Source organism: Macaca mulatta, chromosome 19, assembly GCF_049350105.2.
Source record: "Macaca mulatta isolate MMU2019108-1 chromosome 19, T2T-MMU8v2.0, whole genome shotgun sequence".
Taxonomy (NCBI): Eukaryota; Metazoa; Chordata; class Mammalia; order Primates; family Cercopithecidae; genus Macaca; species Macaca mulatta.
In genome coordinates this window covers 69443829-69461436 of record NC_133424.1, presented here as the reverse complement: position 1 = coordinate 69461436, position 17608 = coordinate 69443829, and the positions used below count along the sequence as shown (strand labels likewise).

The window sequence follows — 17608 nt, the reverse complement described above, 5'->3', positions numbered from 1 at the left end:
TGTGATCCACCCGCCTCGGCCTCCCAAAGTGCTGGGATTACAGGCGTGAGCCACCGCGCCTGGCTGGAAACTTCTGTTTTTAAAACTATCAGATCTGGTGAGACTCCTTCACTGTCATAGCAGCGCAGGAAAGACCCGGCCCCATAGTTCAGTCACCCCCCACCGATCCCTCCCATGACACACGAGAATTGTGAGAGTTACAGTTCAAGATGAGATTTGGGTGGGCACACAGCCAAACCGTATCATATGGGGTCTCACTATGTTACCCAGCCTGTCTGTGAACTCCTAGGTTCAAGTGATCCTTCGGCCTCAGCCTCCCAAGTAGCTGGGACTACAGGTGCACACCACCATGCCCAGCTTGGAAATCAAATTTCAACATGAGTTTTGGTGGAGATGAACTATTTCCAAATCTTAGCATCTCCTTTACCTTATGTGTATAAGATGGGATTCACAAAACACACATAGAAGCACTTATATTTATTTGATTTTTAATATATGTACTGCTAAGGTGAGCACTTACTTGAGTTTTCAAAAATTAAAACCAGTAATTAATAAGGCTTGCCCATAAATAAGGAGAAGAAACCAATCTTAAAAAAGAATTGCAAATAGTATACATAGATATCACCATCGCCTTTCAGACAGTAGAGCTTTGTGGTCTTCCCCTTGAGATGGCTGGACTTAGTGACTAATTGTGGAAAGTGAAAACAGTAACTTGACAGGAGAAACCTGGCAGACAACCACCTAACCAAGTGATCAAGGTTAGCATCACTTAAGTCAATTTTTTTTTTTTTTTTTTTTTTTTTGAGATGGAGTCTCACTCTGTTGCCCAGGCTGGAGTGCAGTGGCACGATCTCAGCTCACTGCAACGTCTGCCTCCCAGGTTCAAGCCATTCTCCTGCCCCAGCCTCCTGAGCAGCTGGGACTACAGGTGCCCGCCACCACACCCAGCTAATTTTTGTATTTTTAGTAGAGACGGGGTTTCACCGTGTTAGCTAGGATGGTCTCGATTTCCTGACTTCGTGACCTGCCTGTCCCGGCCTCCCAAAGTGCTGGGATTACAGGCGTGAGCCACCGTGCCTGGCCCATTTTAGTCATCTTGACATCAAGTAACACCTACTATGATGATACAAGGAGGACACTTTGCCAATCTGATGTTCTTCCCCTTAACCCACAATTCTAGACTAATAATGAAAAAATATCAGACAAATGCAAATTAAGGGACGTTGCATGATGAGTACTCCAGAAGTATGTAGATCATGAAAAACAAGAAAAGATAGAGCAACTGTCCCAGATGGAAGAAAACTAAAGCAGTGAGATGATTAAGTGAAATGTGGTGTCCTGGACTGGATCCTGCAACTGCAGGACATTAGTGGAAAAACACTGATGAAATCCAAATGCAGTGCGTAGTTCAGTTAGTAGTAGTAGTATACCGATGTTAATTTCTTAGCTTTGACAAATACGTCATAGACTTGTCACGTATTAACATGAGGTGGAGCTGCATGAAGTTATATAGGAACTCCATAATATCTTTGCTTCTTTACAGCTAAAATTATCAGAAAATAAAAAGTTTAAAACAAGGAAAGCAAGGAGAGACTTCTGGCATGGCAGCATAAGGAGCTCTGTGGGCCCACTCCCCAAGAAAACTGTTGAAAATTATTAAAAACAAAAATGAAAAAAAAAAAAAAAAGTCACGTCTCTGGAGAGATAGTCCTAAGGGGATACATCAAATGAAAAAATATTTATTCAAGAGAATCTGTCCTTCTGTAAGAACTGTGAGAGTCAGTGGTATTTGAACCAAGACTATCTCTTTCCTTCAACCTTCCCAATTCAGTGATAGGGAAACTATACTCCACAGTGTTGCAGACAAGAACACAGGGCTCTCCCTCCCAGCTTCCAGACAGGGGGCTGTCTTCTCAGCAGGGTAGGATGTCAGCACTTCTTATCTTGCCACCAGAAACTTGCTGAGGCTAGATCCATAGTGAGTGCAGCCCCAGAGGCAGGAGCTCCCTTCCTCCACCCATCCAGTGTTGGTGAGATGAGGGCTCTTCCTTGGGCACCTTGATGCTGAGTACTGGGGATTCATCACACATGCCCCACTGAAAGTCTGTAGTTGTGTACCATGACAGGGCAGCTGAAAAGACATGAGGCCAATGGCCACCCACTACCACTGAGCACTCAGCCCTCAAAGCAGGGATGTCAGAAGTGGACCATTTTTCTCACTCCCAGCTTTAGAGCCCAGATCCAGAGATACTGCCTGAGGGGACAAGCAGAGAACCTGGAAAGAAACATGTGGGGGTAGGCCAACCTGAGGTAGAACAAATATCAAACAGTTTGGGAACCCAAAAAGCCTGATTTTTTGTTTGTTTGTTTGTTTTTGAGATGGAGTTTTGCTCTGTCACAGAGGCTGGAGTGCAATGGCACGATGTCGGCTCACTGCAACCTCCGCCTCCTAGGTTCAAGCTATTCTCCTGCCTCATCCCAAGTAGCTGGGATTACATTTTTGTAGTTTTTAGTAGAGACAGGGTTTCACCATGTTGACCAGGCTGGTCTCAAACTCCTGACCTCAAGTGATCCACCTGCGTTGGCCTCCCCAAGTGCTGGGACTACAGGCGTGATCCACCGTGCCTGGTCAAGCCTGATAAAAAGCTTTGGAGCAATTTATGCCTCTGGGTGTTGAAAGTGGTGTAATTCTGAACTCGCTTCTCAAACCACATCAGTGGTCTATGGTGGAAGAATCAAGAATACCCAGGCTCTCTGGTTATGAAGGTAATAAATGGGTTCCAACCCTAAGATTCATCTGGAATCTGCTGCTTCCTCTTCATCTCAAGTCTCACTTCATAAGGAATCCTTTATAACCAGTGTTTGCTCCAGTCATCTTCTACTTTCATTCCCTGTAGAATCTGTCTTGTTCTCATGGAGTCAGGAGCAGAAATATATTTCGGGGCCAAAACCATGACTTTCAGTCTTGAACTGGAAGTTTCCCCTGAAGCCACAGGCTGGTTGCTGAGAGAAGAGAAAGGGAAATGGCCTTAACAGCCAGGGGTGACCCAACAGTCCTACAGTAACCATCCTACAGTAACAATCCTACGGTAACAGTCCTACAGTAACCGTCCGATAGTAACAGTCCTACAGTAACCGTCCTACAGTAACAGTCCTACAGTAACTGTCCTACAGTGGTGCCAGGAGACCATGGGGATTTCGAAGCCTCATTATAAAATCCACTCAACATTCACTCTACAAATACTTCTTAGAGAAGCTGAGGAAAGGTACTTTGCAAGATGATGTAAAAGATACCGTGTTGAGCCAGTCCCACCTGGATTGTAGACATGTGGTCCAGGTAATGAGCCTCAGCTTGTATCAACCTTTCCCTTCTCATAGAGGCCTTTAGGGAGCTCACTTTTTTTTTTTTTTTTTAAATGGGGTCTTGCTCTGTAACCCAGGCCGCAGTAAAATAGCAGGGTCATAGCTCACTGCAGCCTCCACCACCTCCCAGGCTCATGTGATCCTCCCACCTCAGCCTCCTGAGTAACTGGGATCACAGGCCCACACCAACACACCCAACTAATTATTTTTTTTTTTGTAGAGATGGGGGTCTCACTGTGTTGCCCAGCTGAGTCTCCTGGGCTCAAGTGCAAATCTCTTAACCTAAAGTAGCGCCCCTGCCCCAGCCAGGTGTGGTAGCCTGTAATCCCAACACTTGGAGAAGCCAAGGTGGGAGGATCACATGAGCCCAGGAGTTCAAGACCAGCCTGGGCAACATAGTGAGACACTGTCTCTGTGAAAAAATTTAAAAATTAGCCAGGTGTGGTGGTGGGTGCCTATAGTCCTGGCTACTTGGGAGGCTGAGGCAGGAGGATCACTTGAGCCATGGCGGTGTAGGCTGCAGCGAGCCATGATTGTGCCACTGCATTCCAGCCCGGGCAACAGAGTGAGAGAACCTCTTTCTTTAAAAAAATAACAATAATAATAAAAATGTTCAGTCCCTCACCCCAATATTACTCTTCTATTTTTCTTTAGGACATTCATAACCATTTGAAAATATATTTTTATATCTTTACTAACTTTAAATGAATTAACTCAACAAGTATTTGACTATCTTGTGATGGGTTCTGCTCTAAACAGTGGAGATACAGAGCTGGGCCTGCTGGTGTGTGCCTGTAGTCCTAGCTACTCAGGACGCTGACACAGGAGGATCGCTTGAGACCAGGAGTTTGAGACCAGCCTGGGCTATCTAGCGAAACCCTGTCTCTAGACAAAAAAGCAAAAAGTCACAATGGAGACACATACATACCACACACACAAAAATAATAATAATCCAAAACTCCTAAACAACGTAGAAGGTTAGGAGTGTTGTGGAGATAAGACAAACTAGAGCAGATTGAGAATCAGTGAGAGTGGGATAAAACCAGTTGTGCAGTACAGAGTAGTTGGGACAGGTCTAATAAGACAGTTAGTTAGGCCAGGCATGGTGGCTCGTGTCTGTAATCCCAGCACTTTGGGAGGCTGAGGCGGGCAGATCATGAGGTCAGGAGATCGAGCCCATCCTGGCTAACACTGTGAAACTCTGTCTCTACTGAAAATACAAAAAATTAGCTGGCTGTAGTGGCACGCGCCTGTAGTCCCAGCTACTCGGGAGGCTGAGGCAGGAGAATCACTTGAACCTGGGAGGCAGAGGTTGCAGTAAGCTGAGATTGCGCCACTGCTCTCCAGCCTGGGTAGCAAAGCGAGACTCCGTCTCAAAAGAAAAAAAAAAGTTATGTTTTAGCATGGACTTAGAGGAATTAAGGACTCGTCAAGTGGAGATCTGAGGAAACAGTGTTATCACTCAGAGAAAACACATAGGACAATGGAACTGACAGAGCATCCTGGGTGTTTGAGGAACACCAAGAAGCCTAGTGCAGCTGGAACTGACTATGCATGGAAGTTGGAGAGATAGATGGAAACAAATTGTGTAGTCTTTTATGCCAGTGTAGAGAGGTTGTCATATGTCCTATGTGTTCAGAAATGTACCTGGGGTTTTTTGCAGTATGGTCTGGTAAGAAACTCAGACATGCAAATGATTGCCGGGAAGGAAAAACTTTACAGAGTTTTAGAAACAGTAGGCAAAACACATCCTGCAGGGCTATGTGAGAAGCACCGGGGTGGTATAGGAAGCAGAAGCAGAGGAGAAAGCAGAGCCCAGATCCTTTACTGTGTTTTACACAGGAAAAGAAAGGCAGGGCTGGGTAATCAGAAGAGGATTTTAAAGTTGGTAGACTTTGGGGTCTAGGGGCTGTCCCCGTCTGCCTAGTACCTGGCCCTGGAGTCATTCGGGCAAAAAAAAAAAAAAAAAAAATTGTCTCCTATAGTGTAAGAGCCAGACAGAGATGATTCACATTAGGGGACTCTGGATTTGTTAGTATGCAAATAAAAGGCATGGTTCAGAGTGAGTCATTTGCAATCTCTAAGAATCAGTTAACTCTAAATGACAAGGTCCCAAATTCCATAGCATCAATAATGCAGAAAATAAGAAAATACAGCTAATACACTGTGAAATAGGTAGCCATCATGGGGTTTTGAACAGAGCTGTGATGTTATCTGATTTATGTTTTTTTGTTTGTTGAGACGGAGTCTCGCCCTGTCGCCAGGCTGGAGTGTGATGGCGCGATCTCGGCTCACTGCAACCTCCTTCTCCCGGGTTCAAGTGATTCTCCCGCCTCAGCCTCCTGAGTAGCTGAGATTACATGCATGCGCCACCATGCCCGGCTAATTTTTTGTATTTTTAGTAGAGACAGGGTTTCACTGTGTTAATCAGGATGGTCTCGATCTCCTGACCTCATGATCCACCTCAACCTCCCAGAGTGCTGGGATTACAGGTGTGAGCCGCCGTGCCTGGACTGATTTATGTTTTAAAAGGATCACTCTGGGTACTCTATGGAAATTGGAATATGGGAGGGGCAAGAGGGAGAAGTCCTGTTAGGGAGCTCTGGCTCTTTTCAGATGTGCAAGGTGGAGGATAACTTAAGCCAACGTAGTGAGAGGGGAGGTGGTTTACCACAAGGTACAGATAACAGTAGATCAAGGAGAACAATGAGTAATTGAATCGATACAAATATATGGAAAAGTATGAATGGCTTTATGGGATGGATTGTTGTTTCTAAATCTATCCATTCCCCCACACGAGCTGCTCCAATGGCTCATCATGTTCACGATGTTGCTGCTGATGTATCTTATATAAATGTTATACTAAATGTAGATGCTCAGTAAATATGATTGTTTTGCTGTAAGAGACTCTGGACTAGGGCCAGAGCTTGGGTTCTACACAAAAGTATGAATTCATCAGGCTTCAGTTGCTCAGATGCTATACATGCTAAAGAAAGGAATGGCCCTTAGCCAGCTCCAGGAAGACAGTTCTCTTGAGTTTCTGGAATATTTTGCCTGGTAAGAGTAATTTTTAAGCCTGAGTCCATAGGCCTTGATGTATGGATTTGATGAGATAATTTATTCTAAGAATATTGTCACTGAAAAGGGGTCCCAATCCAGACCTCAAGAGGGTTCTTGGATCTTGCACAGGAAAGAATTCAGGATGAGTCCATAAAGTGAAAGCAAGTTTATTACGAAAGTAAAGGGGCCAGGCATGGTGGCTCACGCCTGTAATCCCAGCACTTTGAGAGGCCGAGAAGGGTGGATCATCTGAGGTCAGGAGTTTGAGACCAGCCAGGCCATCATGGCAAAATCCCATTTCTGCCAAAAATACAAAAATTAGCCGGGCGTGGTGGCACATGCCTGTAATCCCAGCTACTCGAGAGGCTGAGGCAGGAGAATCGCTTGAACCCAGGAGGCGGAGGTTGCAGTGAGCCAAGATTGCACCACTGCACTCTAGCCTGGGCAATAGAGCAAGACTCCATCTCAAAAAAACAAAAAAAAGGAATACAGAATGGCTACTCCATAGGCAGAGCAGTAGTTTGGGCTGCTGGACTAAGGCTACTTATAGTTATCTATTGATTATATGCTAAACGAGGGTTGGATTATTCATGAGTTTTCCAGGAAAGGGGTGAGCAATTCTCAGAACTGAGGGTTCCTCCCCTTTTTTAGACCATAGGGTAACTTCCTGACATTGCCATGGCATTTGTAAACTGTCATGGTACTGCTGAGAGTGACTTTTCGCATGTTAATGCATTATAATTGAGATATAATGGGCAGTGAGGACAACCTTGGTTTTGGCCGTCTTGGTTTTGGCGGGTTTTGGCCAGCTTTACCACAAGCTGTTTTATCAGCCGGGTCTTTATGACCAGTATTTTGTGCTGACCTCCTAGTTCATCCTGTGACTTAGAATGCCTAACTTCCTGGGAATGCAGCACAGGTCTCAGCCTCATTTTACCCAGCCCCTATTCAAGATGGAGTTGCTGTGGTTCAAATGCTTCTGACAATGTTCCTCATGGTGAATGCTGGATGTTGCATGCCGCAGGCCCTGGGCCACGCTGCATGTTTGCTTTTTGCAAGGGCTGTATGGCTTGCAAGGACCCTGCATTTCTATGTAAATGACCCTCCAGAAAAACCCCAGAAATGAATGCTTGAGTGAACCTCCCTGGCTTGTATTGTAATACTGTGAACATGTTGTCACACCTCTTTGCTGGGGGAATTAAGTGTGTCCCTCTGTGACTGTAATGGGAGATAACACCCAGAGTTTTGTGCCTGGTTTCCCGTGGACTTCACTCTATGTGATTTTTCCCTTTGGTGATCTTGGTCTATATCCTTTTGTTGTAATAAACTATAACCATAATAGCTTTTCTGAGTCTTGTGTGTACTTCTAACAAATCATGAAGCCTGAGGTTGTATGGGGGAGTAAACCCTGCATAATAGGTAACCTAAAATATCAAAGTGATTAAGGCCATTCATCCACTTATCCATTTAGCAAGTATCTGACTATCTAATACTGACTAGGAACTATGTGCATGGAACAATTAGGATAAAATCCATATTAACATCTGTGCTCTTTTGAAGCTGGAAATCTAGTTGGTGAGACAGTCAGGAGTCAGTAATCAAACCTAAATATATATGCACATGTATGCACACACACACACACAGACACACACAGATATTTATGAAAGAATGCTTATGACCTAGCTGGGATGAAGGACAAATATGCACTACTGGACAAAGTGTGTGGTAGAAAAGCCCCATGGCAGGTGGGGAAAAGGAAACACAAAGTGAAAACAGAAAGGGCATAAATTATGCAAGATGAAAGGTAATAAATTAGGCACCTCCCAGACCAGATAAAGCCCAAAGGATTGACCATGTAATAATTTGGGAGTTGTTTTTAGAGATGAGGTCTCACTTTGTTGCCCAGGCTGGTCTCAAATACCTGGGCTCAAGCAATCCTCCTACCTTGGCCTCCCAAAGTGCTGAGATTACAGTTGTGAACTACAACACCTGGCCGTGATTTGGTTTTTATCCTAAGAGTTAAAGGAAGCCATAAAAAGTTTTAAGGAAACATAGTGGGGGCAGAGGGAGGGGGAAGCAGAGCACTATTAAATCTGAGATGGTTCTCTGGTTTCAGCTTAGAGAATGAAGAGAAAATGTGGGTAAAAGGAGACTCAGTAATTGAGATGATAGATGATGACTGGATGGACTAGGAAGAGGTGGTAGAGTGGAGAGAAGTGGACATACTTGAGAGACATGTAAGAGTTAAAAATGACGGGGCTGGGCGCGGTGGCTCACGCCTGTAATCCCAGCACTTTGGGAGGCCAAGGCAGGTGGATCACGAGATCAGGAGATGGAGACCATCCTGGCCAACATGGTGAAACCATCTCTACTAAAAATACAAAAATTAGCTGGGTGTGGTGGCGTGCACCTATAATCCCAGCTACTTGGGAGGCTGAGGCAGGAGAATCGCTTGAATCTGGGAGGCGGAGGTTGCAGTGAGCCAAGATCGCACCACTGCTCCAGCCTGGGGACAGAACAAGACTCTGTCTTAAAAAATAAAAATAAAAAGACAACTTTCTGATTGTACATGAGGGAAGGAGAGACTGAGGTAACTATGCTGAGTTGGAAATTTCTAGCCTAGGTAACTAAACAGTGCCATGTAGTAAAGAGGGAAGACTGAAGTAGATCAAAGTCAGGGAGAAGCATTTTATTGATCTTATTTACATCAGGTAAAGAATGAGGTATCTTTGAAACATCTCTGTGAGGATAGCAAGAAGATAACTGGTAATTCAGGTCTAGAGCTGTAAGGATTGCTCAAGACTAGGGTATTCTATTTTCAGTGCTGTCGAAGGAAGATAACTGAAGCCAAGGGCACAGATGCAGCCTGGGGAGAGGCCATATGAGGCAAAAGAGCCTTGGACAAAACCTTCAGGTATTTCAACATTGAGTGGACAGCTAGATATGGATGACTGCACAAAGAAGGGAGAGAGGGAGGGATCGAACGAGGAAAAAGATGTTACAGAGCCAAGGAAAGAGAACATATTTCAGGAATTGAGTGTGAGACACAATCAAATTCTACTGATGGCCCAAGAAAGACAAGGACTTGTGATTTATAAGCATGAAGTCACTTCTGACCTTAGTCACAGTGTCAGAGAAGGTGGCATTATAGCAAGGAGTTCCACAAAGAGTAGAGGTTTGGGAAGTGGAGAGGAAAAAAAGCAAGAAAGAGGTAATGGAGAAGTTAAAATATTACACAAAAAGGAAAACATCTCTAAGAGGCTCCTCTGTTAAAGGAGGAGAGGGACGAAAGGACAAATAATCAAGTTGGAGAAACCCATACACACACAGGAAAGACCAGAGTGGTGGTGACTGACACTCAAGCAGAAGTCAGTTGTGCAAAGATAACTTAGAAAGGGTGAAAGTGACAAAAGAATATGCAGATTAAAAACAGGCTTGTAGGTGGCCATGATGATATCGAAGGCAAATGTTAGGAGGAAACTCAAGATTGCAAGGGAGGTGACCACTGCTTACGTGATTCCAGGGATCAACAAGAGACAGAGTGAGAAGGGAACACTTCAAACACGTGTCATTTTACCCAAGAGCAGGGATATGGAATGGCACTGGGAAAGGCAAACAGGTACATTGAGAGGCTGTACAACTGCAATGCCGTAGGTCATAAGAGAGTTAATGAAGATGCCTGAGAATATCAAGAAAACAAATGATATAGGTAGGAATGGGAAATAACATACAGAAAGACATTTCTTCCTTCAAACCTCAAACAGCTTGGAGAAATGACAGATCTAAAGTCTTGACTACTGAGATCACTGGGATCCCACCAACACATTGGTCCCTTGGATGTGTTTCCTAGTAATGCACCTAAACAGTCCTTCCTTGGCATCAATCCATCCTCCAATCCATGGTTCTATACCGTGTTGCCTGATGTACATACCCAGCACTCTAGAAATTACATGGAAATTACATGGTGAGGCCAACACATCAGGAGATACTGCCATTGAAGAGATACTTAGCTACACACACTTCCCAAGAAAGGGGCACACACCAGGCAGTGTAGGACCACATGTGGAAGCACGAGGATCGGAAAAACAGCAGGAGTTGGGGGAAAGCATGGGCAGGAAGCTTCGCTGTGCTTTTGCAGGTAAGAATGGTCAAGACAAGGTAAGCAAGCTAAGCAGGATTAGGCTTGACTTTCTTATTTATTTATTTATTTTTTTGAGACAGGCTCTCACTCTGTCACCTAGGCTGGAGTACAGTGGTGCCATCATAGCTCACTGCAACCTCAACCTCCTGGGCTCATTTAATACTCCCACCTCAGCCTCCCAAGTAGCTGGGAGTACAGGCATACAACCACCATGCCTAGCTAATTATTGTATTTTTTTTTTTTTTGTAGAGATGGAGTCTCACTATGTTGCCTAGGCTGGTCCGAACTCCTGGACTCAAGTGATTCTCCCACTTCAGCTTCCCAAAGTGCTGAGATTACAGGCCTGAATTTCATTAGGGACTGTCCGTACTTGCTTAATATCTGATCCTGGAGTGGTTATGGCAGGAAGATAGTGGCTCCATGTGTGAGGCCTTGATAAAGGGGGTGGTAGAGGGGAGTGGGCACTGAATTGTTGGGTTGCATATCAAAGGCACATACCCAGGGGAGTCCTTTGCTACCACTTAAAATTAGCTAGTCCTGGGATGGGCAGTCTCACAGGATCAGCAAGGCCCCACTTGCCAAACAGCAGAATAGCCAGTACAGTGGCACATGCCTGTAATCCCAGCACTTTGGGAGTCTGAGGTGGGAGGATTACTTGAGCCCAGGAGTTTGAGGCTGCAGTGAGTTATGATCACACCACTGCCCTCCAGCCTGGGCGACAGTGAGACCCTATCTCTAAACGAAGCCAGCAAAATAAAAACACATGTGAATACATGGATCTCCAATTAAAGTGAGGCAGAGCGGTTATGAATGTCCTTTCCAGCAGGTAAGAGCAAGGACAGAAAGTATAAGTAGATAGTCTGTCTCCCAGGTTCACGCTCTTGACACTGCTCCAAAAGAGGCAAAAGAAACTGTCCATTTACGATTTAGCTGAGACCATCCAATTGTGAGATACGAAACACAAACAGATTTTGCTAGGAGCAAAAATAATCCATCTCTTAGCAATCATTTAAAATCTTCAATCTTCAAAATTGAAATACATCACTGAGCATTGTGGAGCCTCCCCAGCTTTCCACAATGGAAAGGAAAGGCTGTCTGTGGGCCGGAGTCCGAGTACAAAGGTTACAGAGACCAGATTTCTTAAGGTCTCTAGCATCATGTCTCTGTAAGGGCCCTCTCAGCTGGAGCCAACTGCTCCCACTTCCTCCAAGTGAAATTCACAGACAGATCCATCAAAGTGATTAAGCCTGCAACAACATATTCTTTAATCTCAAATTATCCACATTTAATGATACAGAAATTATGACGAACTCCATATTCTTCAACTATCTCTGTTGTAGCCAGAAGCTACAACTTTCAATAGCAAGAACAAAGAGTGGATGAGAAACTGACATACGTGCTAGGGAAAGAACACAGCATTTACCTACCCATCACATGTTTGCCAAAGTAAAGGCCAAGAAAGAGTATATCTGCAAGTCAAACCACTTGAAGCCTATCTATGAAAGATACTAGGCAGAGGCAAGATCCTTTCTCACAAGACTTCCTCTCTTCCCTGTCATCACTGAATTAAATCCTGGCCAGTTTGTTAAGTATTTTCACTGTGACTCTGATTTTTTTTTTTTCCTTGGTTACAATGGTTTACAGGTATATAAGCCTTCATCTCAAAGCTATGGCTTATTTTTGTTATAGAAAATTTTATTTGCTTAATGTTACAGAAACTTAAGCTAACTCAGCATTTTTCCGTGTAAGTTACTGTGAAAAAGAAACAACACAGCAGGCCAGAGACTGCTATTCTTTGATCTTGCAAGGTTCATCCTTGGCTGGAGTCTGGACTTTAGGTTTCGGGAGGTTTCCCATTGTTCCCAGTAATGAGAAGTAGCTCCATGTGCCTAAATTGTCTGTGCACATGTGGCTTATGCTGAACACCTCCTATTCTTCTGGAGGTCTAGAACTGTGGTATGTGCTAGAAAGTGAGTCCAATATAAACTCTGAGCAATGGGTGCCCAAGACGACTTCCTGGAACACATCTCACACGTGTTGTTGTAAAGTCCCAGATGGAGCTTCAGTGAAGCACATCCTGTGTGATTTCATTAAGATTCTCGAAGATTGTGCCTGGTTTCCTCTGGACTTGGGTCTGAGCCTTTTCCTTTTACTGAGTTTGCTCTGGATTCTTTCGGTGTGGTAAATTATAGCCACTGAGTATGACAAAATGCTGAGTCCTGTGAGTCTTCCTAGCAAATCATCAAATCTGGAAGAGGTCCTAAGGACTCCAGCAGTCATTCATTATGATTTCTAAAACTGTGTACATAGGTCCATAAAGTCCATGTAGATTCTCTTTGAGGTCAAGGTATGCCATATATGGTGCCACCTATATGCACAGCTTTGTGGTAAATGCGCTGAGGGAACTGAAAATTGTAATAAAAAAAAAATACCCTGTTGTGTATGGCCATTTACTAAAACACACATATATATTAAGGGTCTACTAAGGAACAAAAAGGAATGGGGCAGTGGTTGGATGGGGGGATGATAAAGGAAAAAGAAATGGCCACAATGTGTCTGGTTTGAGTAACGACAGAAATTAGGGGGATTCACTGATGTTCTTCAGGCATCTCAAACACACTTAAAACCACATGCATGCCTTAGCCCTTCTCTACTCCTTCTCCCTACCCTTCCCACATTTCCTCAAACCCAGACATTCTCCGTCTTTTCTACAGTCACAATAGCTTATGCAGGCATTAAAGAGTGAGTCTGGTTTATCTCATTTGCTTGAAGGAATGGCCAAGATGTACTGTCAAATAAGAATAGTAGATTATAAATAAATGAGCACAGTTTGACCCATTTTAGTAAAAATAAGTGACCAGGAAACAAAAACCTACCATATGAGAAGCAATGAAGTGGCTGAGGACATGGATTCTGAAGCCAGTGTAATGGCTTCCAATCCCCAAACCCAAATTTCATAATTGTGAAACCTTTGACAAATTCCTTAGTCTTTCTGTATCTCAGTTTTCTAATCTGTTAAAGGGCAGAAATAACTTTATGGAGCTGTAATAAACGTTAAAAGAGCTGATGCATGTAAAACATTCAAAACAATGTCTGATACACAGTAATACTTTATGTTTGTGTTCTCTTATGATGATTATGGGTGCATCCCCATGACCAAGGTCATGGCCACATGATACATGCATATAGGCTCAGTGAGTACAAATACAGAAAAGGTGTGGAAGGATGACCAGTGGGGAATGACATGAGAAACATCCAACTTGGAGACACAGATTTAGGGAAACTCTGTAGATCATTGAGAGTAAAGTGTCTTCAGCATGAATTAACTCACTCATGGGGTGAAGGACAAGTTAGAAAACAGCAATGATCACGATGGATATTGGGAAGTAAAGCTGTTTTATAGATGGAAGAAAGACACAGACCCTACAAAGGAAAAAAGCCAGGAATTCACAGAGGCCAGGAAAGGACCTTCAAGTCAGAGATTTAGCAGTATGGAGGTCCAAAAAGAGAGTGAGGGGGTGAAAAGGGACCTTTCTGAGACCTGCTTAAGTCAGGCAATGGTGGTGGAAGCCATTTAGTAGTGTCTGGGGAATAAAAGGAAATGTAAAGGGGTGGGGACAGTGCACAGAACAGTTACTCAGGGCATATGTGTGGAAGAAAGAAGGAATAACCAGAACTTGATAGGCAAGGAAGGGTGAAATAGGTTGGAAATGAGGCTTGAGATCTGAATAAAGCTATAGATTATGGGAAATAAGTTGGTTAATAAGGAGAAGTTAAAGACTAAATAAGAGTATGAAAGACAGAGGACACAGACAAATTTGGTTCGGGAAGGGTGCATGGCTCTAATAAAAAAGTCTAAGAGTGATTTTAGAAGAGGAATGACCCCTTCTCCATTGAGGATATAACAAGGCTTACAGAGCTGGAGGATTTTACATACAACCTTCCCCTGGAGTATGTAACTCTGAATGATATGCAGATCACCCTCAGTTATAAGATCTGTTGACAGAAATATTTAAGGAGCCCAGTATAAAAGACTACAGGACTTCTACTCCTCCAGATAATTCAGGATTTCTATTCAAATATTGAGACAAACCACCAGAAAACCATGACTTTGGAATTTAGTTTTGTCTGTTTTCTGTGCCCTTTTAGTATTATAAACTAAGCAAAGAAATCAAAGATGTACAAAAGAACCAAATGGAAATTAAACAACTGAAAAATACAAAAACCAAAATGAAAATTCACTGGACAAGCTCAACAGTAGACTGCATATGACAGAAAAAAAAAAAGAATCAGTGAGCTGAAAAAAAGTCAACAGAAATAACCAATATGAAAAAAAGGGAAAAACAGACCAGAAAAAGGGGGTAAACATGAAAGCACAAGAGACCTCTAAGACAGTAACAAAAGATCTACCATTCATATCACTGGAGTTCCAGAGAGGAGAAAGAGTAGGGATGAAAATATATTTCAAGAAATAATGGTTAAAAATTCCCAAATTTGGCAAAGGGCATAAACCTACAGATCAAAAAGCTGAAAAAAAACAAACAGGATACACACTCAAAAAAATTTCATGTCACACATCTCATAACCAAACTTCTGACTGCTACAAAAACAAACAAACAAAAAACAAACAAACAAAAAAACACTTTGAATGCAGGTTGATAAAAATGACACATTACGAAATAGGGAACAGCAGTTCAAATGGTAACAGATTTCTCATCTGAAAGCATAGCAGACAGAAGGAACAAACATGTTTCTCAAGTACTAAAAGAACTGCAGACCCTAAATCCTGTATCACACAAAAATATCCCTCAGGAATGAAGGGAACATAAAGACACTTTTAGAGGCACCAGCAGACCGACCCTAGAAAAAAGGCTACAAGAAGTTCGCCAAACAGAAAGAAAATGTTAATAGAAGGTGGCTTAGAATTTCAAGAAAGAATAGTGGAATGGGTAAAGAGATCAACAAGCAATACTTGCTGTGACTTTTGTAAAATATATTTGACAGTGGAAGCAAAAATTACGTTTTCCAACATGGTGCTCAATTTTGAAGAGGAATTACTTTAGACAATTATATTAACAGGCAAGGTAAAGGGACCAATGGAAGTAAGGTTTCTATACATCAAAGTGCTAAATTTTTCATACCATTAACTGTAATTATGTTACATATGTACATTATACTACTTAAAGCAACCACTAAAAAAATTAATACAAAGAAATATATTTTTAAAACACTACAAATATATCAAATGGAATTCTAAAAAATGTTCAAGACCAAAACACAAACAAACAAACCCAAAAAACTCAAGAAAGAAGCAACAGGAAACACAAAAAACAAAAAAAACTAATCATAAAATAGTAACACTAACATAATTATTGTAAACTTTAAATGGTCTAAATACACCAATAAAAGACAGAAATATGCAAACTGGGGCCAGGCACAGTGACTCATACCTTTAATCCCAGCACTTTGGGAGGCTGAGGTAGGCGGATCACCTGAGGTCAGGAGTTTGAGACCAGCCTGGCCAACATGATGAAACCCCGTCACTACTAAAAATACAAAAATTAGCTAGGTGTCGTGGCAGGAACCTGTAATCCAAGCTACTTGGGAGGCGGAGGTTGCAGATTGCGCCACTGCACTCCAGCCAGGGTGACAGAGCAAGACTCCATCTCAAAAAAAAAAAAAAAAAAAAAAAAAAAGCCGGGTGCGGTGGCTCATACCAGTAATCCTAGCACTTTGGGAGGCTGAGGCAGGTGGATCACCCAAGGTCAGGAGTTCGAGACCAGCCTGGCCAACACGGTGAAACACCATGTCTATTAAAATACAAAAAATTAGTCAGGCGTGGTAGCAGATGCCTGTAATCCCAGCTACTCAAGAGCCTGAGGCAGGAGAATCACTTGAACCCAGGAGGCGGAGGTTGCAGTGAGCCAAGATCACACCACTCCACTCCACCCTGGGCAACAAGAACAAAACTCCGTCTCAAAAAAAAAAAAAAACCCCAGGTGCAGTGGCTCAAGCCTGTAATCCCAGCACTCTGGGAGGCCGAGGTGGGCGGATCACAAGGTCAGGAGATCAAGACCATCCTGGCTAACATGGTGAAACCCTGTCTCTACTAAAAATACAAAAAAATTTGCCGGGTGTGGTGGCGGGCACCTGTAGTCCCAGCTACTCAGGAGGTTGAGGCAGGAGAATGCCATGAACCCGGGAGGCGGAGCTTGCAGTGAGCCAAGATCGCGCCACTGCACTCCAGCCTGGGCGACAGAGTGAGACTCCATCTCAAAAAAAAAAAAAAGATATGCAAACTGGATATAAAATCACAACCCACATATATGCTGTTCACAAGAAACTTACTCCAAATATAGTGATACAGATAAGGTTTTAAAAAATGATGAAAATGTATAAATCATGCAAACATTAACCCAAAATGTAAGAGTGACCACATGAATATCAGATAAAAATTGATAAGAGTATTAACAGGAGCAAAAAAGGACATTACTTAGTTATAAAAGGGTCAATACAGCAAGACTACTAAGCAAACCTATATGTGTATATATCAAACAACAGAGCTTTAAATTATGTGGAGCAAAAACTGATAGAACTTAAAGGAGGAATAGATAATTCCACAATTATAGTTCGGGACTTCAACATCCCTCTCTTGGCAATTGATAGAAATACTAGACACAAAATCAGCAAGGATATAGGAGACCTAAATAACACCACCAACTAACAGGATCATACAAACATTTATAGAAACTCCACCCAATGACCAAGAACACACATTCTTTTCAAGCAGCTATGTAAAACAAGATAGCCTATATCCTGGATCATAAAGGAAAAAAGTCAACAAATTTAAACAGTAACATCAAATGCAAAACAAATTAGAAATCAGTAACAAATAGCAGGGAATACTCCAAATACTATTAAACAATATACTTCTAAATAATTCATGGGTTAGAGAAGATGTCTCAAAAGGAATCAGGAAATCTTAGAACTGAGTAAGATAATCAAAAACATATTAAAACTTGTGGGATGAAACTAACAGCACTG

General features: G+C 42.7%; 2 long non-coding RNA genes across 2 annotated transcripts; one reads left to right on the top strand and one right to left on the bottom strand.

The window, feature by feature from the left end:
• The first annotated feature begins 1543 nt into the window (after window positions 1-1543).
• On the top strand, window positions 1544-7764 carry LOC144337114 (uncharacterized). The gene is made up of 2 exons (XR_013409738.1): window positions 1544-2417; window positions 6834-7764. It is a non-coding gene; the product is annotated as an uncharacterized LOC144337114 (long non-coding RNA).
• Window positions 7765-10600: 2836 nt separating this feature from the next.
• Window positions 10601-16257, bottom strand: LOC144337118 (uncharacterized). The gene is made up of 2 exons (XR_013409742.1): window positions 11174-16257; window positions 10601-10779 (listed from the first exon to the last, which is right to left on the bottom strand). It is a non-coding gene; the product is annotated as an uncharacterized LOC144337118 (long non-coding RNA).
• Between the last annotated feature and the right edge of the window lie 1351 nt (window positions 16258-17608).